Below are 26476 nucleotides of genomic sequence, written 5' to 3'. Positions count from 1 at the left end.
ACATTGGCTAGGCCAGCTATTTGTTCGACTAACTTTACGCCTCTAAACGGCGTATCTTTACTGCGACGGGCAAACGTACGTTCGTGAATAGGCATATCTCGCTGATTTACGCATTCTAGGCATAAATCAGCGTTCACGCCCCTAGCGGCCGGCTGAAATAGACAGCCAAGATACGACGGCGCAGGCCGTCGTATCTTAGCTACATGTAAGTGTATCTCAATTTGAGAATACACTTAAATGTACGACGGCTTAGATTCAGAGTTACGACGGCGTATCTACTGATACGCCGGCTTAACTCTTTGTGAATCTAGCTAATTGTATCTAGAGTAATCACTGTGAGGTGACACATGCACGCCTCTACAGGCTCACAATCCAAACTGCATCTATTCCAAGTCTCTCTCTGGGCTTGAAGTCCTGTTACTCCTGAGGCAAATGCCCTTTCTGCCCCTCAATAACTGTAAGTAAAGGTGGCGGGCAGGTATCAGACTTCTGAAGGTAATTTTCAGTTCTACTTTACTAGTGAGACGTGACCCATCTATACACTCTTCGTGTAATGAGAGCCCACTCCAGAATGATCACAGTTCATTACAAATTCCACTATGGAGATGGTCTTTGCTAAACGGAAAGTTCTTCACGTCAGCCTATGAGTGGAAACATCTGGACCTCTTAGATTATTTCACATTGTGACAGACTATTACTTTAGACATTTAAATTTAAAATAGCTCTTTAACTCTGTGTGACCTGTCAGTGATTTGCCAAATGCTTCAAGGGGCCCTCCTGTGCAGCCAATCCTTGAATGGCTGCAACAATTGCTGATGCTTGTTTTGTTAGGACAGACAGTTTATGTAGCTTTAAACATAACAATATGGGATGTCTTCAGATCTGAGGAGAAAATTTACTATCCAACATCCAAATAGTTTTCTTTCTTTAGAAAACACTTGCAGCAAACCCTTCCTGTTTGTGTTACTGTGTGTCATTTGGTATACTTAATTGTAGGTAACATGGTACAACTGACACACTGCACAACGTGGTTGAAGATGTGCGTCAATTGATCTCAAGCTGTTTGCATTTAGATGAGAAAATGTGACAGAGGGTGAGAAGAGACATCTGCAAGGTGCTGGACTGCTATAACGCATGTTAGTTTAGTCACAGGATGACAAAGTGACTGGACTATACACAGTGGAAGTTCTGAAATCACAGCATTAACAGCTGTCATTGACATCCATTGACTTCTACTACTGGATGATACAATGAAACAATACACATACAGCACAGAAAATATGTAATACTATAGACACATTTTAATAAATACAGTGCTGCTCTTTAAGCACTCGAAGAGAAAAACACGTTGCTGATCCACCTACTGGAATCCGCAGCATGGTTTACCGTACTAAGACCGCATTTTTGGAAAAGGGGCAGGGACCTTTTCGTTGCATTTTCAGGAGGTACAGCAGGCCAATCAAATGCAGCAACAAAGACGTGACCCAATATTTTTGTTCTTTAATTAAAGTGGTAGTATCACTTTTACCTTCAAGTACGTCTATAATAAGGCTTAGCTGTAGGTACTGTGAATATCTCCTAAAACAGGGGTGCCCAACCTTTTGAAGCGCGAGGGCCACTTAAGCAACTTGGTAACTGGTCGCGGGCCACAATTAGCGGAGCGGGCGGATGCCACTCCTTAGAGGTGAATGGAGGGTCCAATTGGGTCGGACTGACCGTGTAAAAGGGGCCCATGGCTGCTTTCACAGTGATGAGCTGCGGTTTACTCGCACCACGGGTGCAACAGTGTACATTTGGCTTTTCTGCACTTTGCAATAGACGTCTATTATATTCTGAAGGTTTGGTGCACTTTCACAAAGCTCACCAAACTCGCAAGTAATAATAGAAGTCTATGGCTCAGTGCAGGTAACCCACACCAGCACTGCTCTGCATCTGCGGATTAGTTTGAAAGCAGCCCAGTAACCACCAGAGAACAGATATGCCCATATATACCCTGTGATTTTAGTAAAAAACTGACCTTTAATAACAGTATTCTATTCTATCCCAGAGCACGAGGTCACGGGCCACATCAGAGGGCTCCACGGGCCACATGTGGCCCCCGGGCCACTGGTTGGGAACCCCTGTCCTAAACTAAAAAGCCACTTTGTATGCATGAATGCTTTTGCACCCTCAGCTATTTCCTTGTAAAAGTAGCAGTGACACCAGCAATGTGCTTTACCTAGTCCGTGCAGACAGCAGAGTTGTGGGAGGGGCCTAACAGGCTCCATCCACCAAATTTTGCCTGAAGAAAACAAGACTAGCCATACTGTACAATGAGAAAAAGTAGCACATATATGGAAGAAATACACAAGGGGCCCAATAATCAATAAAGAATATATGGCTTTTGTATATAAATAGTATTTGTGAGAGAGAGAGAGAGAGAGAGAGAGAGAGAGAGACTTGTAAAGTGCAACACATGCGAACTGAATCGCCTCTGGGCGCTGTATCCATTTCATGGGTAAGGAACCCCTTGACCTCAGAAGAGATGGGTTTTAATCTTTCTCCTGAAGGCCAAGTGGTCCGACTCCAGTCGGATGGTGGTTGGTAGTGCATTCCACAGGTGAGGTCCCTGGACTGCAAATCTTCGATCTCCTTTGGACTTGTATCTGGCCTTGGGTATCTGGAGGAGGTTTTGATTGGTGGATCGCAGAATGCGATTGGGGTTATGGGCTTTTATTTTTTCGCATAGATATTGGGGGCCGTTGCCTTGAATACACTTATGTATTAGGCAGAGTGCCTTGAAAGTGATTCTGTCTTTTACCGGCAACCAATGAAGGGACCTCAGTGAAGGTGAGATTGATTCCCATGGTTTTTTCCCAGTCACTAGTCGAGCGGCCGTATTTTGAACGACTTGCAGACGAGTGATTTGGTATTTGGGGAGTCCTAGATAGAGGGCATTTGCGTAGTCGAGTTTGTATAGCACGAATTTCAGGTTTTACAATCAGTGGGTCACCCAGTTAAGCAATTAGAGAACAAAATAAAAAAATCAGTTTAGAAAAACTATGGGAGATGACAGTGAGAATCCACACCCCTCGGGAGGTTCATCTGAGGGCTCCAGATGAGATGTTGGGTAGTGAAATCTCATTAACTTAGTATCCCCACTTCCGATTTTATTTCCTTCTAACCACAGCTCATAATGTGTGCCTCTTTTAATTGCATCCTGACTTGAATTGTCTCTAGGAGGAGGGTGGCTCTGCGGTCATAGACATTTTGCGATGTGTGAGGCTCATTCGCTGGCCCAGACACATGAAGCATCTTAGGAAAACCGGAGATGTGACTTGTGTGCTGCTTATGAGATGAGCTTAGGGGTGGTTCAGTTTTAATATGCTGATTAATTAGACAGAGCCAGAGATTGTTGTGGTTTGAGGATAGAAAGGGAAATTAACAATAACAGTGTTTTTTTACAAACGAGCTGTTGCATGTGTTGGAAAAGATCCAATTGAACTGATGATCTCTTAGGATTTTCATGGTAGCATATTTCCCTCTTACAAACCTCCCAAACCAGACAATAAGCGGTTGCTCCAGAACTTTGTAAATGAGGTAAAGCTTCACTTTGCAAAGAGTACCCAATCACGTGCAAGGGGAAAAAAAAAATGTCTGCTCAATTACTAAGCTCTGCAGCAAATGATCTTGCAAAGTGCACAGTCTTTTTGCCTTTAGTAAATCAACCCCCTATGGCTTTAAAGCCAATCAAACATCAAAATACATAGCTGGCTCTTGGCTGTGGTCAAAAGCCAGGCTAACATAATCTACAACCATACAACAAACCAAGTAGTGCACCACGCCACTGGACACACAATGGCCTGAAGTGAGACTGAGGTCATCAATGCATACACAGTATGGGTATATGCCTGGAAATGCATTTATTGACTGTACATGCTCCCTGAGTAACGCCGGCATCCATTCCTTGTCATCGTGTGACGCTTCCTGATTGGACAGATGAGTCCCGACTTCTATACAGCGACACCTGGTGCCCTGCACCATTTCTGTGGCTGTCATCTGTCGGCTTCTCTTATGATGGGATGTTGAGTCCTGGTGCTGCGAATCTGGTCTTTTCCCCCGTCTCCTAATTGCAAATTTTTTAACAAAAAGTGTTTTCTTTTTGTTTTGTTTTTTTATACCGCACTATGGTGGCCTTGTGCCCGTTTGCTCTCTCCCCTTGTTGAGCATCCCATCCTGATTGTCGGGCTGCAACACCTGTCAGTGTAGCATTTATTTGTATAGTGTTGGCTACCAACTCCACAGATTCCATTTGTGCATTAGCTGTATACATATTTGTGGTATCACATTTTCTTTTAGAGATCATTATATTATATATATACTGCTACTTTGAAATCTAACTTTAACCACTTGGTTTTACCATTTTGTTTTCACCTAACCATTTCAGGGCTGCCTTGTGGAGGGCTGTGGTCCCAGTGGATTTCCATTGGGCCATTTTTTTTTAGTGTTGTACATCTAAAATGATTAGTGCATGGGCAGTTGCCCATGCATGCATTTCACCTGACCATGCACATATGTTTTCATGCACACGTTTAATGAGAATGAGTTTCTAACTTTAACATGCATAGATGTGGGCATTCTTCAAGAATGCCATCCCTGACAAGAAAGCTCTGTAATTTTGTGTCCCGCAATGACAATAATTAAGATTAAACAGAAACAACAGTAAAATGCAATATTTAATTTTAACAAAAGAGAATCGCAGTTTAAAAACAGATGTATGGGGCCCAACACCAATTATGTTCTGTACTGCCCACAAAGGAGAAGAATTTCTGACAGACTGTCAGAATTATCCTCTGCATGGGCTATGAAGATGACACACTGGGACACCAGGGACAAACAATCACACACATTTTGGTTACTGTAACATGTGGCCCTCCAAGGCAGCCTCGACCACATGTGTGGTCTGAAATATATACGATTTTCTTATTCCTAGTTTATAATCCAGGATAAAGAGGCTCAGCTATCCCACACTGACATTAACAGAACCTCCTGTTCTCCTCAATCACTGTGATTTACGATTCTTGAGAAGGCTGGTTTCTCCAGTGGACATCTGTGACTTCACCAAGTGAAATGATACTCGAAATTCCGCAAGAGTTTTGTAATAGTAGCAGATTGTTCTCACTGGTGTCTGTGGGTTTCTCATATGGCTGAACTCACAAACAACTATCTACATTTGGACTGTCTGACAACTACTTTGAGAAGCTAGTGTTCCATTTGTTTGTTCAAAACTGGAAATGAACGTTTAATGGCGTTTTTATTGGTTTAGTAAAGGGCAGGCAATTGATCCAAAGAAGTGAAAGCCAACTGAAAAAATAAAGCCAAAAAATATGTTTGGTCTTAGTTAAAGCAATCATCTGTGCTGTGGATCCAAGATGGCTGAAAAATTATCAGCATTCAAGATTTCTGAATGTCGTGCTTAGGGCAGCCCATTCATTTCAGTGGGCTGCCCTATATGCTATAAAAAAAGGAGTTTCTGGCGCTTTTCCAAAAACATACCACACATTGTGCACGTTTTTTGTGCACATCAGAAAAGTGCATGTTTTTGTGCGCATTCCCAATATGCACACATGTGAACTTAGTCTTAACTTGTTTAGCTCTTCAATGTGGTAAGGATCAGTGGCCTAGGCAGCAGGACAGGTAATTTATTGCTTCCTTTGCAGGGATAGTTTGATTTCATTTTTTTTATTGTTGTTTTAAGTAACACCAAAAGCATCTTTTGGATTTATATTTCGATTTGGCTTCCACTTTATCAATTTCCAGCTCTTCAATAAAAATGCCATTAAGGGTTTGTTTCATGTTTGGAACAAAGTAAACATCGGCTTCTCAAAGTAGTCGTTAAACAGTCATGACATACTGTATAAAAAGCCCACAGACACCAGTAAATAACAGCCTGCTACCTGGGACAAGTAGGTATTAATTGCTTTCTTTGCAGGAATAATCTTTGTTGCATTGATCTGACAACAGTAAACTAAAATATGAGGTGGTTGCTATGGGTTTTCTGCACACCATCACTGCCCTTAGCTCTAAATAAATCACACAATTTATGGATGGATAAATACTAAATACAAGGAGGTAATAAATGGATCAAAGTCTTTACCAAGTAAATACAGATGGGTTAGTTTAACTTCTATAGTCAGGGAAATACTCGGAAAAACTACATTGAAAAAGTTTTTGTTAGTTAAATGGATGGAAAACTAGTGAATAATGATTCATACTCATTCATTATTATTATTAGCAGGTTACCCCAAGGTTCATGGATGTTTGTGGTTTACCCCAACGTTCAGTATCACTAGTGGGGTACCCCAAGGTTCATGGATGTTAGTGGTGTACTGAAGGGTTCAGTGTTAATAGTGGTGTGCTCCAGAGTTCAGTGTTATTAGTGGTGTACTTCAAGGTTTAGTGTTACTAGTTGTGTACCCAAAGGTTCAGTGTTATTAGTGGTTCACCCCAAGGTTCAGTGTTAGTGGTGTAGACCAAGGTTTAGTGTTATTAGTGGCATACCCCAAGGTTCAGTGTTATTAGTGATGTACCCCAAGGTTTGGTGTTATTAGCGTTCTACCAAATGGTTCAGTGTTAGTAGTTTACCCCAAGGTTCAGTAATATTAGCAGTGTACCCCAAGGTTGAGCCTGGGTTCACACTTATGCAAACTGAAGGCAGGTTTCCCCACATCCCATTTGCATGACAGGAGACTGTGACCGGCTCTCAATAGAGCTGGTTCACACATCTCTGTGGTGGCTGCAGAGCAGATTGCACAGGGGTCCCTGTGTGTCTTTGGCTCTGTTTAAGGTCCCAATTCAGGCAAATATTCAGGCCTGATTTGTCTCTGAAACGGAGAACAGGGACGCACTGGACCCCTGCTGTGAGCCGCATCCGAATTAAGTGTGAACCCAGCCTCAATGTTTGGGACCCTTACTTTCTAACCTATTTATAAAATATATAGATTTTAGGATTAAAAGTACAATATATGTGTTTGCAGATTACACCAAGATATGCAGTGGAATAACATCTTTACATTATGTCTCCAATTTACAAGCCAACCTCAATTCACTATTTACTTGGGCAACTATGTGGAAAATTAGGTTTAATGATAATAAATGTAAAATTCTGCACTTGGGCGTACAAGCATGCAGGCGTCATAGATTCTAGGAGGAGAACAACTGGGGGAGAACATGGTAGAGAAGAATCTGGGTGTTCTGGTAGATCTTAGACTTAATAAAGCATGCAATGCCAAGCTTCAATTTCTTATGCTAACAAAATCCATTCTTCTATAAAAGAGGTAAAGACTCCTGAGAAAGAGACATCACCTGTACAAATAATTAGTAAATACTCATATGGAGTATGTGGTTCAGTTATGGGATATCGGCAAACAGTAGAAAGTGAAGAGAAAAGCAACCAAACTGATAAGAGGCATGGAGTAGCTCAGGTATGAGGAAAGATTATAGGAACTGAATTTATTCTTTCTTGAGAAGAGGAGATTAAGGGGGGAAAAGTTTGCCATGTAAAAATACACATGAGATCCATATAGTGAATTTGGTGTAGAGTTATTCACTTTACATCTAGGAGGAAGAGAGGTATAACCTCCACACACGGGAAGGCTTCTTCACAGTAAAAGCTTTAAAAATGTGGAATACAGCTCAGTAGATTGTTTGAAAAAAGAGTTGGATGGCATTCTTAGATGCAAAAAATATTACTGGATATTAACATTTTAAAGATAATAACATCAGAGAATGTTGATTCATGCAATATCCAATTGGCTTTAGGGGATCAGGAATGAATTTGTTTATATTCTTTAGAGTTTTCTTTTCCTTCCTCTTGAACAACTGTGGATGTAGGGTTCTGTATATAGAGGTTCTCTATGTTCTATTTATTATTTTTTCTATTGGTTGAACTAGATGGACTATGTATTCTTTTTAAACCTAACTATGTAACCACAAATGGTACATTTCTATTGTTGTCACAATATTTTCTGAAATGACGCAGTGTTTATGCATGCAGTTGTGTAGAGGCTCAGCCGAGTTTTGGCAATTTCCGTGGGATCTTTAGATAACAAAACAACCATTTCTCAGAAAGCCGGTTTTGGGCAGACACAGGGACTCTCACACCAAGATCAGTAAATAATTTTAAAATATTGACATATAACTTGTGTTCTGATGTTGAAGTCTGATGATATTATGTATCTCCCTGGTAGCATCTGCTGATAAAATTCACTGAAATATCTACTTTGATGACAGTTTTTTTTTCATAACATTTGAAACATCCTTGCATTCGGCTTCAAACGCCTCAAAAGTGCTTTTCAAAATATAATTTATATACTGGGGAAAAACAAAAAGTTTGCTGTTAAAAATCACTAGCCAGACAGTTTTGGGCAGACCCCAGAGCCATAAACAGCCTAATATTTGATGTACCGTATTTTCTGATGTATAAGACGACCGGACGTATAAGACGACCGGACGTATAAGACGACCCCCTAATGCTACTGTTTTTGCTTAGGACAACCCCCCTTCTGAGGCAGGACGATCCACCTTCTGAGGCTTCATATTGCCTAGATTTCCTTCTTCTCAATCGAAGCTGGAGCCATACCGCGCTGAGCCAATCACGGCGATCGATGTATTCTATTAAATACAAAGCCTGCTCGGATTGGCAGAGACTGTGACATCATCAGCCCGCGCTGCTCTGACTTACTGTAATGTAGCCTGCTCGAATTGGCAGAGGTTGTCTCCAATCCGAGCAGGCTTAGCAGGCTCTGTATTCATCACAGGCTGCATTGTTCGTCGGGATTGGCTGAGCGGTGTAACTGTATGCATACAGTATTACCGAGCATCCCGGCGGCGCTGACATCCATCTGGCGGCTGCTTCACCCGGTGTATAAGACGACCCCCGGTTTTTGGATGTGAAATTTAGATGTGAAAGGTTGTCTTATACGCCGGAAAATACGGTAAATGTTTGACGATCAGACAATAGGACACACAAACTAAGACCAGGGTCGGCACCAGCATAAGGCCGCCGCCTTGGGATGCCAGCATGATGGGGGGGATAAAGTCTGAATCCCCAGCCACTTGCTGGGGATTACATACTTGCAAACCGCCCCGTCTTTTTGCGAGGCATCCCACCTCAACTGCGTACTGTGTAATGAGGAATCAGCACCGCCACACACTTTGCCGTACGTGACAGGCAGCTTACTGTGTAGCACGGGACCTCCCTCTCCCGGCACACTGTATAGCCCGTGCCCCAACCCCACACAGGCTTGCAGCATTGGTATTTCAGTGTAGAGTACCTGCATACTGTAGAGCCTGGGAGGTAGAGGTGTTCTGGGGAATTACTGAGGTACTTTGCTTGCTGGTGGTTGCGCATGCATCTGTGTTTGCTGTGGGGTGCCATTAGGAATTAGCGGCACCCGCACATGTCTGTGATGGCAGTGTATTGCAGGAAAACACAAAGCACCCACAATTATTTTACTGGCCAGATCTAAATTCCATAGAGCACCTGTGGAGAGATCTCAAACAGAAGTTTGGAAAAGGAAGCCTTTTAATCTGAGAGACCTGGAGCAGTTTGGCGAAAGAAGAGTGGTCCAAAATTCCAGTAGAGAGGTGTTAGAAACTTATTGATAGTTACAAAAAGCGATTGATTTCAGTTATTTTTTCCAAGGGGTGTGCTACAAATATTAAATTGAAGGTACCAATAATTTTGTCCAGTCCATTTCTGGAGTTTTGCATGGAATGTGTCAGATTTGGACTTTCTCCACTTTTTTGTGTCGTATCAATACAAACAAAAGAAATAAACATGAGAATGCCTAGACATTTGTAATTGCAACAATTGTCTGGGTGAAGTGGTGCATTATCTGATATAAATACAGGGGTGCCCATATTTTTGACCATAACTGTATATCCCGAAATCTGTGCAGTCCTTGTCTGTGTTCACATATGTCTGACACAGTCACATTGTGACATGCTATAGAGTTTCCATGTTGCAGCCTGGTCACTGTAGAAGAGGAGAATGAGAAAATGCTTCCTCCTACCTGCAGCAGACTGATGACATCATCTTAACCTAAGCAAAGTCACTGACTGAAGACCAAGGAAGGCCTTTAAATTCTAAAAGGTGGAGCTTTTCTGAAAAATGCTACTGCTGTCATATTTTGTGATGTGTCAGGGATTTATTAATGCAGGCTTGACAAGTTACTGACAGGTCCACCTAACCTTTGCTGAAAAACAAAAATAATCCCTTTACAAAAATGGAAGAATGAAGTATATTATTTAATTGAACTCAGCATGATGGTTTTGTAATCTGTACTTTTTTCTTTGTAGAGGTGGGGTCTATTCCTACCAGTGCCTTATCTGGCCCTTCAGTCAGTGCATGGCTGCTTACACCAGAGGCTCATCACAGAGGTTTTGCCTTATGACAGAAAGAGCTTACTCTTACCCTCTAGGCTGCCTGACTGTCTCATTTGTGGTCATTAAGCAGTCTGTCTTAAGACCACTATGCATGTTACACTTTGATGTCATTAGTCAGTATAACTGTAGTTGTATTTATTAAACATTGGCAGGATTATGTCTTGCTACCAGTGATGTTTAATCATGGAATAGATCCAGACCAGAGAAGAAAATTTCATTCATCAGAGATGGGGATTTAAACTGTAGAAGCAACAATGAAAAGTAACCTATTTAGAGAAATTGACCTGCAGAGGCAAATATTCCTGCAAGCCGAAATCCTCCCGGCCGCAAGCCATTTCATTATATCATTGTCTAAAGATGAATGAGAAAAACATAAGAGGAAAGGATTTGGGAGTCACAGAGGCAGCTACAAAAGGAACACCGCAATTGTAATGCCATTCTTCATAATCCTTTCCCTAAACTTTCCATTTATTTTACTGTAAGATTTTGGTTATGTAGCGGTATCCCCGTAGGGGCTGCTGAAAGTTGTGGTCCACCTGTCACCCTGCCCAGCCCGTCATTCACTCCTCAGTCACTCATCAGACAATGAACAATTCTGTGCTTTGTTTTTTTAGTTTTTATTGAGGGGATTTGAACTTGGATGGGTAATAAAGTGTAATATACATATATATTTTTTTTTAGTAGAGACCCTAAAGAATAAAGCGGTGGTTGTTGCAATATTTTATGTCGCACTGTATTTGCGCAGCGGTCTTTCAAATGCATTTTTTTCTGGGAAAAAATACTAACCTGTAATAATGTCTCCTGTTCATTAATTTTCAGGGCTGAAGATGCTGAGAAAGGGATTGGGGAATCTGTGTCCTCAGTCTCTTTATCTGTCTCAAAGGGTAGATGTCCGAGGTCTGTTTAGACCCCTGATATCTCACCAAAACCCACCAACAGAGTTGAAAAAAAAAATTGCAATAAATATTACAAAATGAAATTGTTAAAATGTGATAAAAAATAAAATTGGGTAAAAAAAATTATATAAAATTAAAAACTGACAGCATCCCCCCATCCTACCGACACTGTTCACAGTCCCACTCCCCCCCCCCCCCCCCAAGAAGCATTGTGAGGGAAAAAAATTGAATTACACCATCCAATGCTTTACTGACACTGTCCACTGCCCTACTGACAACATCCACTGCCCCATGCCCTATGTAAGCCATCTCAGACTCTATTAAACCACACCCCTTTCAGTCATGCCCAATATTTCACACAATTTAAGCTATGCCCACATTTTGCCATGGCGTGCAGTGCACGGCGCATTTTTTTATCAATACCTGGGGCCCATTTTTTTTTTTTTTTTTTGCACACAGGCCTACTCATTTCATAATACGCCCCTGATCCCTACTTAATAGCATTCTTCACCTCTTCTCCTGTCTATGTGACTAATGTCAGACAGCACAGGAAGTGAGGGAAATCTCATCAACAGGATCACATACAGAAATAAGGGGGTTCTGCATGGAGTGTATGTTGTGGAAGCTTCAGAGCCCTTTTACACTGAGGCAGTTTTCAGGCATTTTAGCGCTAGAATAGTACCTTAAAGTGGAGGTCCACCCATTTTTTTATTTTTTTTTAAAAGCCAGCAGCTACAAATACTGCAGCTACTGACTTTTAAAAAATGGACACTTACCTGTCCAGCGCGCACGCGATGTCAGCAGACGAGGCTGAGCAATCGCTCGGTCCTCAGCTGCTTCAGCCGCCATCCTCGGTGAGGGAATCAGGAAGTGAAGCCTTGTGGCTTCACTGCCCGATTTCCTACTGCGCATGCGAGAGGATCGCGGCGCGCAGTCACTGGTCCCCGCTCTCTCCTGGGAACAGTGTTTCCCAGAAGACAGCGGGGGGGGGGGGGGGGTGACGTGACGAGACTGGACTCCCGCGGGAGTCAGAACCCGGAAGTGGTGCAAATACCTGTCTCAGACAGGAATCTGCACCCCCCTCCCCCTTAAAGGTGCCAAATGTGGGGGATCCAAAAAGTGGAAGTTCACTTTTGTTGTGAACCTCCGCTTTAAAGCGCCTGAAAACTGCCGCCCGAATGTGAAAGCCTGAGAGCTTTTTTACACCCGGGCAGTGCGCTTGCGGGACGTTAGAAAAAGTACTGCAAGCAGCATCATTGGGGAGGTTTGAGAGTGCTGTGACCCCTAACCATTGCAATGAATAGGCAGGAGTGCAACATGGGCAGTTTTAACCCCTTCTTCGGCCATAAGTCAGGGTTAAAAGTTTGACCCCCCCCCTGAGCGTTCGAAAAGCGCTGATTAAACAGTGGTAAAGCTCTGCTAAAACGAGCGGCGCTTTACCGCTAACGCACGGACAGGCAGAGTGTGAAAGGGGTCTCACCTAAAGTCGAACTAAAAGCTAAAAAAAAAAAATGCAAACAGGCAGACTCTTTATTGCAGAAAAGACATACAATGACTCTTCTGCAATAAAATACACATACCTGCCTATTTACAGTCCAAAGCAAAAAGGAACAAGAGCATGTGCAGCTCTGTTTACATTTCTGGCACAGTGCAAGTGTGCCAGGATAAATGACTACTGGGCATGTGTGGGAGTGACATCAGCTTGCACTAGACAATTAAGATGGCAAAGACTCAGGCCCCATACACACGAGAGGATTTATCCGCGGATACGGTCCAGCGGACCGTATCCGCGGATAAATCCTCTCGAGGATTTCAGAAGATTTCTATGCGATGGCGTGTACACACCATCGCATTGAAATCCGCGCCAAAATCCTCTGGCGATGACGTGTCGCGCCGTCGCCGCGATTATGACGCGGCGACGGGCGCGACGCTGTCATATAAGGAATTCCACGCATGCGTCAAATCATTACGACGCGTGTGGGGAATCCCTTTGGACGGATGGATCTGGTGAGTCTGTACAGACGAGCGGATCCATCCTTTGGGATGGACTTCAGCAGATGGATTTGTTGAGCATGTCAGCAAATATTCATCTGCTGAAAATCCATCCCAGGGGAGATTTATCCGAGGATAAATATCCGCAGGAGTGTACACACCATAGAATCTATCCGCTGAAACCCATTTGATGGGATTTATCTGCGGATAGATTCTATGGTGTGTACGGGGCCTGACACTTGGAAAATGCCAGGAAGAAGCGGTCAAGGGACCTCAGCGGTTTCAGACTTTAGTTCCACTTTCATACTTGCCCAGTCTATAGAAGTAACTTTGACTTACTTTAAGTTTGAACTTAAAGTAAAGCTAAACCTTCACAAAGGAAACAGAGGTTCTAACCCTTACCCATCCCATTTGCGTGGGAGAGCTATAAAAAACCTGAAGACAGCAAAGCAACTTAAAGTGTGTGTGTGTGTGTGTGTGTGTGTGTGTGTGTGTGTGTGTGTGTGTGTGTGTGTGTGTGTGTATATATATATATATATATATATATATATATATATATATATATTATATATAAAATATAAAATCGAAGACTGCCGAAAAATATGGAACTAGTGCTTATATGCTGAAAGCTTACACAAAACATTTACAGAGCGCAACATGCACTAACAGTAACCCCTACATCTATCCAACACCATTAAAGACTCACATTCACAGGAGACTTCTAATAACAAAAGGGAATGGTAACTTTATCACCTCTTGGCTCTAACATGAAATAGTTCAAGAACAGGCTGTGCCCATAAAATGTATGTTCATTGCTAAGTAGTCATTATTATTAGCTGGACTGCTTGTCTGGAAGCCGCTTCCTGCTGATCGCCGTTGGTTACTGGCCAGCAGTGTGATCTCTGTTCTGTAGATATGTACAAATATAATATGAATTACATTGAATTCTTTAGCATTAGAAGTGCTGAGCTTCCCACCAACTGTAGAGTGCACAAATATTATCTACATCATTTATAAAATAGTATAATTGGGGAGACATTCTAAGTCTAACCTGTCAACTCAGAATTAGTGTTTATCAGCCTTTAAAATGCAAATATGGCTAGTTTGAGGAGCACAAATTATTCCTGTGACCCCTTTGTAGATGCTGATACACTATATAACCAGATGATGGTGGGCAACTGACCAATACACCTGTATCCAAGCTTATTGGACCTCCTATTACAAAACGATAGTAATTAATATGAAATTGCCCCCTATTGTGGCTGACACAGCATACCTCCCAACCATCCCAGATTCACCAGGAACATCCTGGTTTGAAAGTTTGGAGGTATGTTACAACCTCCAATCTTCAGGGAGGGCTCTTCAAAAAATATTTTAAATGTGTGCCTGTATCAACTGGCACTCATTCAGCCAAAACAGCATTTATGAGGTCAGGTATTGATGTTGTATAAGAGGACTTGGCTCGCCATCGGTATTTTCAATTAACCCCTAAGGTATTCAGTAACATTGAGGTTAGGGATCGGTGCAGAACACTCAAGTTCCTCCACACCAAACTGGTCAAACCATGTCTTTATGTAGCTGGCTTTGTACACAGCGGCACAGCTGTGCTGGAACAAAAAAGGTCTTCCCCAAACTGTTACCTCAAGGAAAGAAGAGCATAATGGTCTACAATGTCTTTGTATAATGTAGTATTAACAGTAGTCTTTACTGCAAACATCTGAACTCAAACATTTGGATGGAGGTCCACATATTTCTGGTCATAGGCCTATTGGTCACATGTCCACAAACCTTTGGTCATACAGTGGACCTTTTTATCTGTAAGTGTCTCAGTGAGTGAGTGAATTACTTATACAGCGCTACAAATGCAAACTAAATCACCTCAAGGCCCTTGGCATCCATTTTCCTTCTGTTTAACCCTCAGAATAGATGGGTCCCAGTGGCTGGGAAGGAGTGAATGACCTGCACAGGGCCCATGATCTATTATTTTACTATGATTTATAAACACCCAATGCATACTTGCATGGGTAGAAGTATTACAGACAACGATTACACCTTGTGTGGGCCCTGGTTTAGTTTTCAGCAGATCAGATTAAATTGGCACAATGGGGGGAAAAAAATCAGGCCTTATTCATGCTGCATAAGATTACTGTGCAACCATTTGTCCCTTGCATAATGAGTCCACATCAGATGCAAATTCCTTAATCCAATTTGTTTGGCACTTAGTTCCCTGTATCCATGGCCCTTTGGTCCTTGTGAACTACAAGTCCCAGCATGCTCCTCTAGTCACAACTGGCTGAGTGTGTAGATTACCATCCTTGGCCAGATTGGCACTGATCCCTATATTACTGAACAACATAAAGCTTGCAGTCTCATAATTTAGGTCAGTCTCCCCTCACATGTGCTGGATTAGACAGCAAGGCTGAAAGTTCACATATATTTACTTCTCTATCCTTGGGGGAAGCTGCCTTTGAAGACTGATCTCTATGCATCATTTTACGAGCAGTTTATTTCATGTTCAAGTGCCAGGAGAGCAGACTGATCTGGAGTCCCAGCTCCTTGTCTCTAATCTCCACTTCTATTTTTAGCTGTGATAAGCCTCACTAGAGGCGAGAAGCTCTGCTTTGGTATCATCACTTCTCACCCTCACTTTTTTTTTTTTTTTTCTGATTCTTGTAGACCTCATCTTTGGACAGCAAACGCCTCCTGCAGACGCAGACTTTTCATCATCAGGTAGGAGGACAGCGCTTACTTCATTTTTCACTGGGACAGGAAAACTTTTATGTGTGTTATCATTGGTGGTTAAAAAAAAATCTTGTTTGATGGCAATAAACACAAACAGAATTATAATCATTTGTACTTGAGTCTCTGCGTGAGACGTGAGTAACGAACGTGGAAAGATAACCTGAGCAGGACCTGGAGTGTGCCAAAGGTCACGTGGTCAGTACGCCTAAAAGGGGGCATACCCAAACATGAAATGATAAAAGAAAAACAAAAAATAAATAAAAGGGGTCGGGAGGGTGGGGAGCAACAAAAGGTCCGGCCGTGGGAGTAAGGAGGAGGAGGGCGGGTTTAAATACCCCTGACTCCTCCTACAAACTCAGGCCAGCCTTCCCATTAGTTGACCCTATGTATATAAATGTATGATAGAGAAGTGCTGGATTGCCCATTACAGCAATTGGAGGTCAGCTATCATTGTTGACATCTGAACCGTTTATCTTTATATACAAGTCAAAAGAAAAGACAAAAGCAGCTTGAAGAAAGTTGATGTAGCTTAGAAGGAAGTGAAATGCAGGTCAGAAGCAGGTCAACTACAGGCCAATGCATCTGTCAATCAACTGTGAATGATGACATAAGCATCTCCAGCTGATTTAAAATGCAAGCCAAAACAAGCTGCGTTTGCCCATCAACACAAGCCCAGAGTCCATCAACACAGACCCTTAGGGCCATTTCACACTAGAATACCCTGTGAACAACCTGTATTGAGTGCTGGTTTCCCACACAGCATTCCAATCACAGCGCCCTTGCAAACTGCAGCAGATGTCACAGCAAAAGAATGTCAACAGCACACTAAAGATCTCCAACGTAGGTCCAAAGCATTAATCAGCGATCACATCATTACCTCAGATTGCAAAGTTTCAGAGCCACACAGGACCCCTTCATCAGGCACGTGACCCCTCACATGCCTGATGAAGGGGTCCTGTGTGGCTCCGAAACATTGCAATCTGAGGTAACGACGTGATTGTGGATTAAAGCTTTGGACCTACGTTGGAGATCCTTGGTGTGCTGGTGACATTCTTTTGCTCTAACTTGACATGGTTCCAGCCAGTGGTGGCTTCAGAATCCACTTATATGCACAAACATTTCTACAGGAACATGTGTGTTGAGATTAGTGCGCTGCAGCGGATGTCAGTGCAAATTTAACAAACACAAGTTGCAAATACAGTGCGTTTGCCCATCCCCGGATTGCATGGTACAAAAATATCATGCAATGTGTTTGCAGTGCTTTTCCAAAAGTAGTGCATGCACTACTTTTGGTGCGGTGCAATTTCAGCCCATTTAACCACTTCAGCCCCAGGAAGATTTTGTTGTCCAATGATGACTGGGCCATTTTTTGCGGCACTGCGTGGCTTTAACTGACAATTCCACGGTCGTGCGACGCTGTACCCAAACAGAATTTATGTACTTTTTTCCTCACAAATAGAGCTTTCTTTTGGTGGTATTTGATCACCTCTGCGGTTTTTATTTTTTGCACTATAAACAAAAAAAGAGCGACAATTTTGAAAAAAACACAATATATTTTTTTACTTTTTGCTATAGTAAATATCCCAATTTTAAAAAAATATATATGTATTTTGCTACATATTTTTGTAAAAAAAAAAATTGCAATAAGCGTATATTGATTGGTTTGTACAAAAGTTATAGTGTCTACAAACTATAGGAAAGATTTATGGCATTTAAATGGCGTTTTTATTATTATTTTCTTACTAGTAATGGCGTTTTTATTAATGCGGTATTGCGGCGGACACGTTTGACACATTTTTGGGACCATTCACATTTACAGACCGATCAGTGCTATAAATATGCACTGATTACTATGTAAATGTCACTGGCAGGGAAGGGGTTAACACTAGGGGCGATCAAGGACAACAGAAATCCAGCCAGCCTCTTTCACTTCAAAATATTATTAAAGCAGTAATAAATCCAAAAACAAAAATGTAATATGCTGCAGCTTACAAATCTTTAGATATAGTGGCTGCATTTGTTTTCTTTTTTTAGGCTTTTTTTTAACCTGGTGATCCTGCAAGAAACAGGGGGGCAACAGAGACATCTTTGGATGGCAGCATTGTCAGTCTGGGGGGGGGAGGACAATGTTCGACTAGCAGATTTAGATGGACTTGACTAAGTTACAGCAGCAGTTTCTTTTTGGAATACAGGTTTTACATAATGAATACAAGCGGACCATTGTAACCACTGTCGGTGGTTAATGGTTTATCTCAAATCTCTAACCCTCTCATGTAGCAGAAGTTGATAGGTTACTATAAGCAACTTAAACGGTTATTCTTTCATGAATGTTGATATTTAAGGTCATTCATTGACCTACTCAATGACTTTCTGGGAAACAATGTCAGTAGAAAGATCTACAGGAGGTTTGGTGAACCCCACATACAAACTGCTGATCTAGGCAAGTTCCACTCAAACTGGAATCTCAGCTTATTGACATGGGTGGTCTGAGAGTGGATTAGACCCTGGCCAGCTATTTCTTGGAAAATGATATCACGGTATTTCCCCTCCACCCCTCCGGTATTGTCTCTGGACCCAGATTCCGTGGCATGGCAAAGCAGCCAGTGGATGTTTTTCTTCTTTTCCGTGGGACATGACGGAATTCTGCTTTCTGGGAACTAGAGCTGCAGCTACATAATAATAATAATACAGCTTTTCTCGTATATGGGACAGCCAAAAAGCTCTTTGAAGCTGAGGGACTGATTGGCCTAATGATGATTTCCAAGTTAACTGTTGCTCATTTTCTACTGGAAAAAAAGTTAAGTGAGCAGACACAGACGACATAAACTGTGTTTCCCTAATACTGAACAGACATGAAGCAGTGCAATTCTAGCTGAAAGGCTTGATATTTCAGTGATTTTGAGGATCTCAGAGATATCTAATCTGTCGAGTCAGGGAGAAATTCAAGGCGCCTCCTGGCAGTTTTGCATATGCCATTTTCTCAACGACGATCATTCTTGGTTAGAGCTTTGTACTAGTACGGCCAACCTACAAAAGCCACATGCAAAGTATTTTGTGAACAACATCAGTGTAAAATATGACAGTGTATATGTAAATGAGTGAAGGCTTTAGTCTTAGAGGACGGAAAGTGTCACAAAATGCGTTTTTTGTATCTGTTCATACCTAGATATAGATAAACTAACACATCGTGGTTCGCCTTCTGAGTGATCAGATTACTCCGGCAATGACCATCATTGACAGTCAATGCAAAAATGGCATATTGACAGATGGGCATATCTGAATATTTGGGTATTTCTCTGGGTACGGATTCAGCTTGTATTTTGGTGCTGTTTATTCACTGGCTGTCCTGACTATGGCCATCTCCCTAATTGTGAATCTGCCTGTCATGTTTGTACAATGCTCTGGTTCCATTCTTGTTAATTTGTATCTGTACAGGTGTACCTTAGGGCTGCAAGCTGGTACAGCCGCCAGGAAAGTCCATCACTCTTTTTGGGGTGTTCTGGAGAAAATGTGGTGGCATGTACTTAAGCTGGCCATAGATGAGCTGATGAACACTTACCTCCCCCTACAGGATATTGTACTTTGACAGCAAAAACTGCCACTGTCAGAATACACCGATTGGCTACCGGATTAACAAAAGATTTCCAACTTGTCCGGTTGACCGAAGTCGATCAAGCTATCATCTTCTGTTGAGTTGGGAAGGGCTGCTTCCTGCTGAACCGGATGAATTTCGATCCACCTATGGCCAGCTTTAGACTTATTTTTAGGCTTACACCCTCCTTAAACATGTAGATAGTGCAGATGATCAACTACCCAGTTTGTGACTAATTGCATATTATCAGGTGCAACACACAACAGTGTACTGCAGTGTACAGCACAATATGCAGGACATTTCTGTCTGGAAGGGAAGTCTTCTTCACATTTCAGGAACCAGGGACAGAAGAATGATATCATTTGGCTATGCGGCATGGTGATGGTGTGTGAATCACACGGCTAGCTGAACAGAATTACAAATATTTGGCAAGTCAAACAGCTCACATATGTAATGCATTTTTGTCAGGTGTTATGCTTTAATGTCAATAAGCATAAAGGTGATAAATGTGGCAGATACTTGTAATAATGAAAAGTTTAAATTCGTATGTAAGCTGACAGCCTTTGTCTGACTTTTAACTATGTACTCTTAGATGGTGATGTGACTCCAGGCTTTGCTTACACTGTAAACATTATGGGGTAGATCCACGTACAATGGCGCATTATTGCGCCGGGCGTAGCGTTTCTAAGATACACTACGCCGCTGTAACTTACTTTTTTTGTTTTGAATCCTCAACGGATTTGCGCCGTAAGTTACGGCGGCGTAGTGTATCTCTTGCGGTGTAAGGACGCGAAATTGAAATGGATGTAATGGGGGCGTGTTTATGTTAATACGTCGTGACCCGACGTAAACTATGTTTTTTTTAACTGCGCATGCGCCGTCCCTGGGGGTATCCCAGTGCGCATGCTCGAAATTTGACCGGAAGAAGCCAATGCTTACGACGGTGACGTCATTCTACGCAAATTCCTATTCGCAAACGACTTACACAAACGACTTTAAAAATTCAAAATTGTACGCGGGAACGACGGCCATACTTAACATTGAGTACGCCACCATATAGCACCTTTAACTATACGCCGGAAAAAGCCGAACGAAAATGTTGTAAAAAAATGCGTCGGGCCGACGTACATTCGTGGATCGCCGTAACTAGCTAATTTGCATACTCGGCGCCGAAAAATTGCAGCTTAGATCCGACAGCGTACTAAGACGTACGCCTGTCGGATCGATCCCAGATGCCGTTGTATCTTGTTTTGTGGATACAAAACAAAGATACGACGCAGGAAATTTTTAATTACGCCGGTGTATCAATAGATACGCCGGCGTAATCCTTTTGTGGATCTGCCCCTATATGTGCAACAAGAACTTCCAAAGAGTCTAAACCTTTTTACAAAACTCTTCTAGGATAAAAATAAGGTGTTTAATATTGTTTATGGTTCACCAGAATAAATAAAGCAGCCAACATTGATATTGGCATGAGTAATGTGTAGGAGACGGAGCTCGCATTGCATACTGGCTATAACTTCCTCTCTACACTGTGCCATAAAGCAGAACTCCATAATTTCCAGGAAGAGCACAGCAATTGATAGTTTGTCCCACGCCCTATGTCATTTATCCAGGTCAAGTATACCATTTAATCCCTTTTCCTAAATGTTATGATATCCCTTAATTGAATAACGGAACATTTACCTAAAAATTCTTTATTAAAATAAAAGCTTTCCTACATTCTTATTTAATAAAAATATTTGTAGCCATTTGTGATTGTTTGGTACATTATGGTACATCAACAAACTGGCTCAGCAGTAGACTGTACCTATTTTTTTTTTGGCAATTTGCTATAATCTGTAGCCATACCTGAGCCAGAGGTTTCTCCCAGCTGTATACTTTTCCCCAAATAAAGCAAGTGTGATGAAGTTTAGAGGGAGGGGGTTAATTGTGCAACAGCTACATTTTGTATAATTTTTTACTAGATAGAGCCACGACTACGACAAACCAAAAGAAGAGTTCTCTTTTAATTCTGGGTGCATGCATGCAGCATGGCCCCTGCTGAGCTGTCATTACATGGCTTCATCCGCAGATTATGTTACCATGTGCTGGAATGTACAGGAGCTGCATCACGCCTTACAAATGATGTTTCCTTGCACAGCGTGCAGCACATGCTCGCTATGAGTATCTCTGTTTTGGCTACAGTCAGTGATGCATTATCCGATGAGTCAAACATTTCAGTCGTCAGTGCCAGCTCCCAGTGTCAGCTTAATGGACTGGAACCATAACAGCAAGGCCCTGGAAAATGGAATATTTTACTGGCAGAGTCATCCAATTGAGCCTATTTAATCCACAGGGGTTCACTGCAAATGAATGATTACCCAGTAATATGAGGCTTGCTGACAATCCACCGTATCACCAGTGTCACCACACAGTGAAAGATGAACTGCCCGGAAAATACCGAACCCTAATGCCTTTTTTCCTGATCTAGTGAAACCTTGCGGATTAACAGTTCTCTTCTCATGGCCTGAGATCTCTGTCTCTCCAACATAACATGGTGTGGTCAATCGTTTTTACTACACACGAAGGTTGTAGCAGTCGGAATACAAAGTTGTGTTATATTATCCTGCACCAAGTATGAATATAATGTGTGGTACACAATGAATGTGGAAAACCTGCAATTTGTTAATCAAGAGAAGGTGAAAAAATGAACAGGTTGCATGTAATACGATCCCTCCCCTTCTCAAATGCTATTGGCTATTTTCTGTGTGTCTCGAATTTGAAAAGGTTTCACGTTTTGATTGGCTAGACCAGAAATCTCCAAACTGTGGCCCATGGGCCAGGTTTGGCCCTTTTATTGCCTTTATTTGTCCCTCTGGGAACTATTCCTTTCACTGATATGAGGCTGTTGGGAACTTATTCTCCCACTGACTTCAATTATGGGGCACTATTCCTCCCACTGACACCAGTGATTGGGCATCGTACTAATTCCAATTATGTAAATGTTTTACTCCCACTGACACCAATGATGTAATTATTTTACTCCCACCGACCACCAAGCCTATGGCATAGTTTACTCCAACCAATGCCAGGGCATTTTTTACTCCCACTGGCCACAGTCTAGCCCCCCCCCCCCCCACTAAAGTTAGAAGGACAGTAAACTGTTATTTTTTTTCAAAAGTTTGGAGACCCCTTGGGCTAGAATACTGAACCAGGCATAGGGAGTTGTGATGCATGTATAAGCTGGTTGAGTCTAAGAACGTCCACAGATGGATAAACAAGTCTGAGACAAATATCAGCTTCAGAACTCGCAGAACAAGATCTTTTGCTAACATACATTAGTGTTATACCCTGACCCTTCTCTCTTCTACAAAGGGGTTTTAAGAGTCGTCCCTGCTTGTATGTTTTCATTGGTTAACTCTCTTATGAGATATGGTAGGTAACATACAGCTTTGAATGGGTTAATCTAAAGACTTTCCTCTCTGGTAGCCTGCAGTCTCCACAGTCGGTGATTTATTATTTGTTTTGGCCTGCTGTAAACCATGTCTGTATTTTTTTTCCTGCAGAACTGAAGCCTCTTGCGGTTTGGTTTTTTACTTTTCATCTTTTGCTCCGATGAGGTTAGGGGTTCACAAATCACAATTTCCTGCAGTGACTTATTCGGCTAATGTTGTTGGTGTCTGTATTTTGGGTCTTTGACAGCCATGATAAACAATCAACAAGAAGCCCCAGCAGCTGAACCACAAACAGATACCGCAGGAGCCCTAATAGCAGGGGCAGCCATGATGTCACAAGAGTCATATGAGATCTTGTGGAATCCCTTCTATTCATTTATTATAAAATAATATATTTAAAAGTAGCCAAGTCTAACATTATTGTAGTAATGTAGCACATGAGGTTTCAGCAAATATATATCTACAGCATATTTTCTTTTTTTAACACATAGTGTCAGTATATTTAGATTTTTCTGGGCCCTACTACATGTACAAACAACAAACGATACCCACATATATGGTATCATCACGCATGCTAGGTGATGGATCATGGTAATGGCATAAAATATACAGATAAACTTTTTTTAGTTTTTTTTACAATTTTTACTATATTGGGCCAGATTTCTTATGATTAAAAAAAAACAGGAAATAAACTATTCATATGAACCACCAAATGAAGGCCAAATTTATCCTGAAAAAAATAAAGGTATAATTCACCTGGGGTGATTCAAGATTTTGCATTTAAAGGATGTTGATATGTTGAGAACCACTGCTCTACGCAACATTCATAGTCTGTCAGTGAACTGCTTTTTGATGAAACAATAATTTTAAAAAGATAAATTCTATTCAGGGGACTCTAAATAAAATATAATATATATACACAACTGCAGCTAGGTTCACCAAGTTCATCATATTGTTTATGGACAGACACATCCTCTTGTCACATGAGGCTGCACTGGATTTACAGAGAAGGAGGTGCTGGAATCAGGAAACACAATAAGCTGTTCACACAATCAGATTCAGCTCTGGACGATACAGACAAAGTGACAGGTCAAATACATTCAAAACAAAGTATCATTGAAGTAGTCAGTATGAATGCAATCTCATATTTGACTGGAGGGTACCTCTATGAGGCCGCGTACACACGGTCGGTCAAAACCGATGAGAATGGACCGAAGTTCAGTTTCATCGGTCCAAACCGACTGTGTGTACGGCCCATCGGTCTTTTGTCCTTTGGACCAAAATTTTAAAACTTGCTTTAAAATCGAACCAATGGACCGCTGACCGATCGGTCCAAACCGATGGTTAGTACACAAAAGCATCGGTTCAAAACCCGCGCATGCTCAGAATCAAGTCGACGCATGCTTGGAAGCATTGAACTGGAAAGCATTGAAAAAAAATTTCAGCACGTCGTGTGTTTTACGTCACCGCATTCTGACCCAATCAGATTTTGAACTGATGGTGTGTACGCACATCGGACCATCAGGCCACTTCAGCGGTGGACCGATGAAAATGGTCCGTCGGACCATTCTCATCGGATGAACCGGTCGTGTGTACGCGGCCTAAGAGAAATTATTGTTCTGTGTAAATATACGTTCAGTTGCAAATAAAAATCATTTCTCTGGACCAGTCTGTACTTTATTTTGTGCCCTCCCATGTATCTGCACTTGGGGGTCATCTGCCAATAGTCCAGAACAAATCTGAGTGAAAAAACACTTAGAGGATTTTATTACCTAGAGATTAAATGGTGTGCAGTTATTTATAGGGTCATGGCTTTTTTTCCTCTGGTGTCCACATCCATGTTTGCACGATTTATGTTTTGCAGACCTCCTCTGGCTATATCTGATTCTGAGGGACATATTTATTGGATGAGGTGAACAGGGTATGTTCTGTGCTCTGATGGGATTGTTTAGCCTAAGTTTTCTGTGGTATCTCCAACTTTTAACTACAGAACATACTAATAGAGTGTTGTCAATATGTTGTCTACGTTAGCACACAAACTAGTCCTAGCTAAAATAAAGCCCATTTGTACCAGCCAGAAAGATGAGTTTTAGGACAACACACTACTGAAGATAAAATTGAACTAATTGCTCCTAGTCTCCAAGGACTACACCATCTCATCCTCTATTTAGGTCTGCAGTTGCCATGGTGTTGCACAGCTATGACCTATTTGAAGGCTTGAAAGTGATGATACAGTGGGAAAAAATTATTATTTGATCCCCTGCAGATTTTGTAAGTTTGCCTACTTACAAAGAAATTAAGGGTCTATCATTTTTATCAAAGGTGTATTTGAAATGATAGAGACAGAATATCAACCAAAAATCCAGAAAAAACACATGATACAAATGTTATAAATGGAGATGCAGTTTAATGAGTAAAATAGGTATTTGATCCCCAAGCAAAACATTGGTGGAGAAATCCTTGTTGGCAAGCACGAAGCAAGACATTTCTTGTAGTTGTTTACCAGGTTTGCACACATCTCATGAGGGATTTTGGTCCTCTCTACAGATCTTCTCTAAATCCTTAAAGCTGTCACTTGGCAACGCAGTTTCAGCTCCCTCCATACATTTTCTATAGGATTAAGGTCTGGAGACTGGCTAGGCCACTCCATGACCTTAATGTGCTTCTTCTTGAGCCACTCCTTTGTCGCCTTGGTGGTATGTTTTGGGTCATTGTCATGCTGGAAGACCCATCTACGACCCATCTTCAGTGTTCTGTCAGAGGGAAGAAGATTCCAATCCAAGATTTTATAATACATGGCCCCCGTCCATTGGCCTCTCAATGCAGCAAACTCGGCCTGTACCTTTTAGCAGAGAAACCGCCCCAAAGCATAATGTTTCCACCTCCATGATTGTCTGTAGGGATGGTGTTCTTAGGGTCATAGTCAGCATTTTTCTTCCTCTAAACACGGCGAGTCGATATAATGCTAAAGAGCTTAATTATGGTCTCATCTGACCACAGCACTTTCTCCCAATCCTTCTTTGAGCCATTTAGATGTTCGTTGGCAAACTTCAGACAGGCCTGTACATGTGCCTTCTTAAGAAGGGGGGCCTTGCGGACACTGCAGGATTTTAATCTATGGCGGTGTATTGTGTTACCAATGGTTTGTTTGGTGACTGTGGTCCCAACTGCCTTGAGATCATTCCCAAGCTCCTCCTGTGTAGTTCTGGGGTAATCCCTCACTTTTCTCATGATCATCCTCACCCCATGAGGCAAAATCTTGCATGGAGCTCCAGGTGGGTGGGAGACAGGTCCATCTCCGCTCACTGTGCAGAGATGGACCTATCAGAGTCCCACTCTACTCTATGGGGAGATCGGATGAAAACAGACCGCATGTCCATATTCATTTG

At 41.9% G+C, this 26476-nt stretch overlaps 1 long non-coding RNA gene across 1 annotated transcript in view; it reads right to left on the bottom strand.

The window, feature by feature from the left end:
• Positions 1–26476, bottom strand: part of LOC120917822 — a 340441-nt gene that overhangs the window by 145369 nt on the left and 168596 nt on the right. The window lies entirely within an intron of this gene.

This window comes from Rana temporaria, chromosome 11 (assembly GCF_905171775.1).
Source record: "Rana temporaria chromosome 11, aRanTem1.1, whole genome shotgun sequence".
NCBI classification, from domain to species: Eukaryota; Metazoa; Chordata; class Amphibia; order Anura; family Ranidae; genus Rana; species Rana temporaria.
The sequence above is the reverse complement of the archived record's forward strand: the minus strand, read 5'-3'. Positions and strand labels throughout refer to the sequence as shown.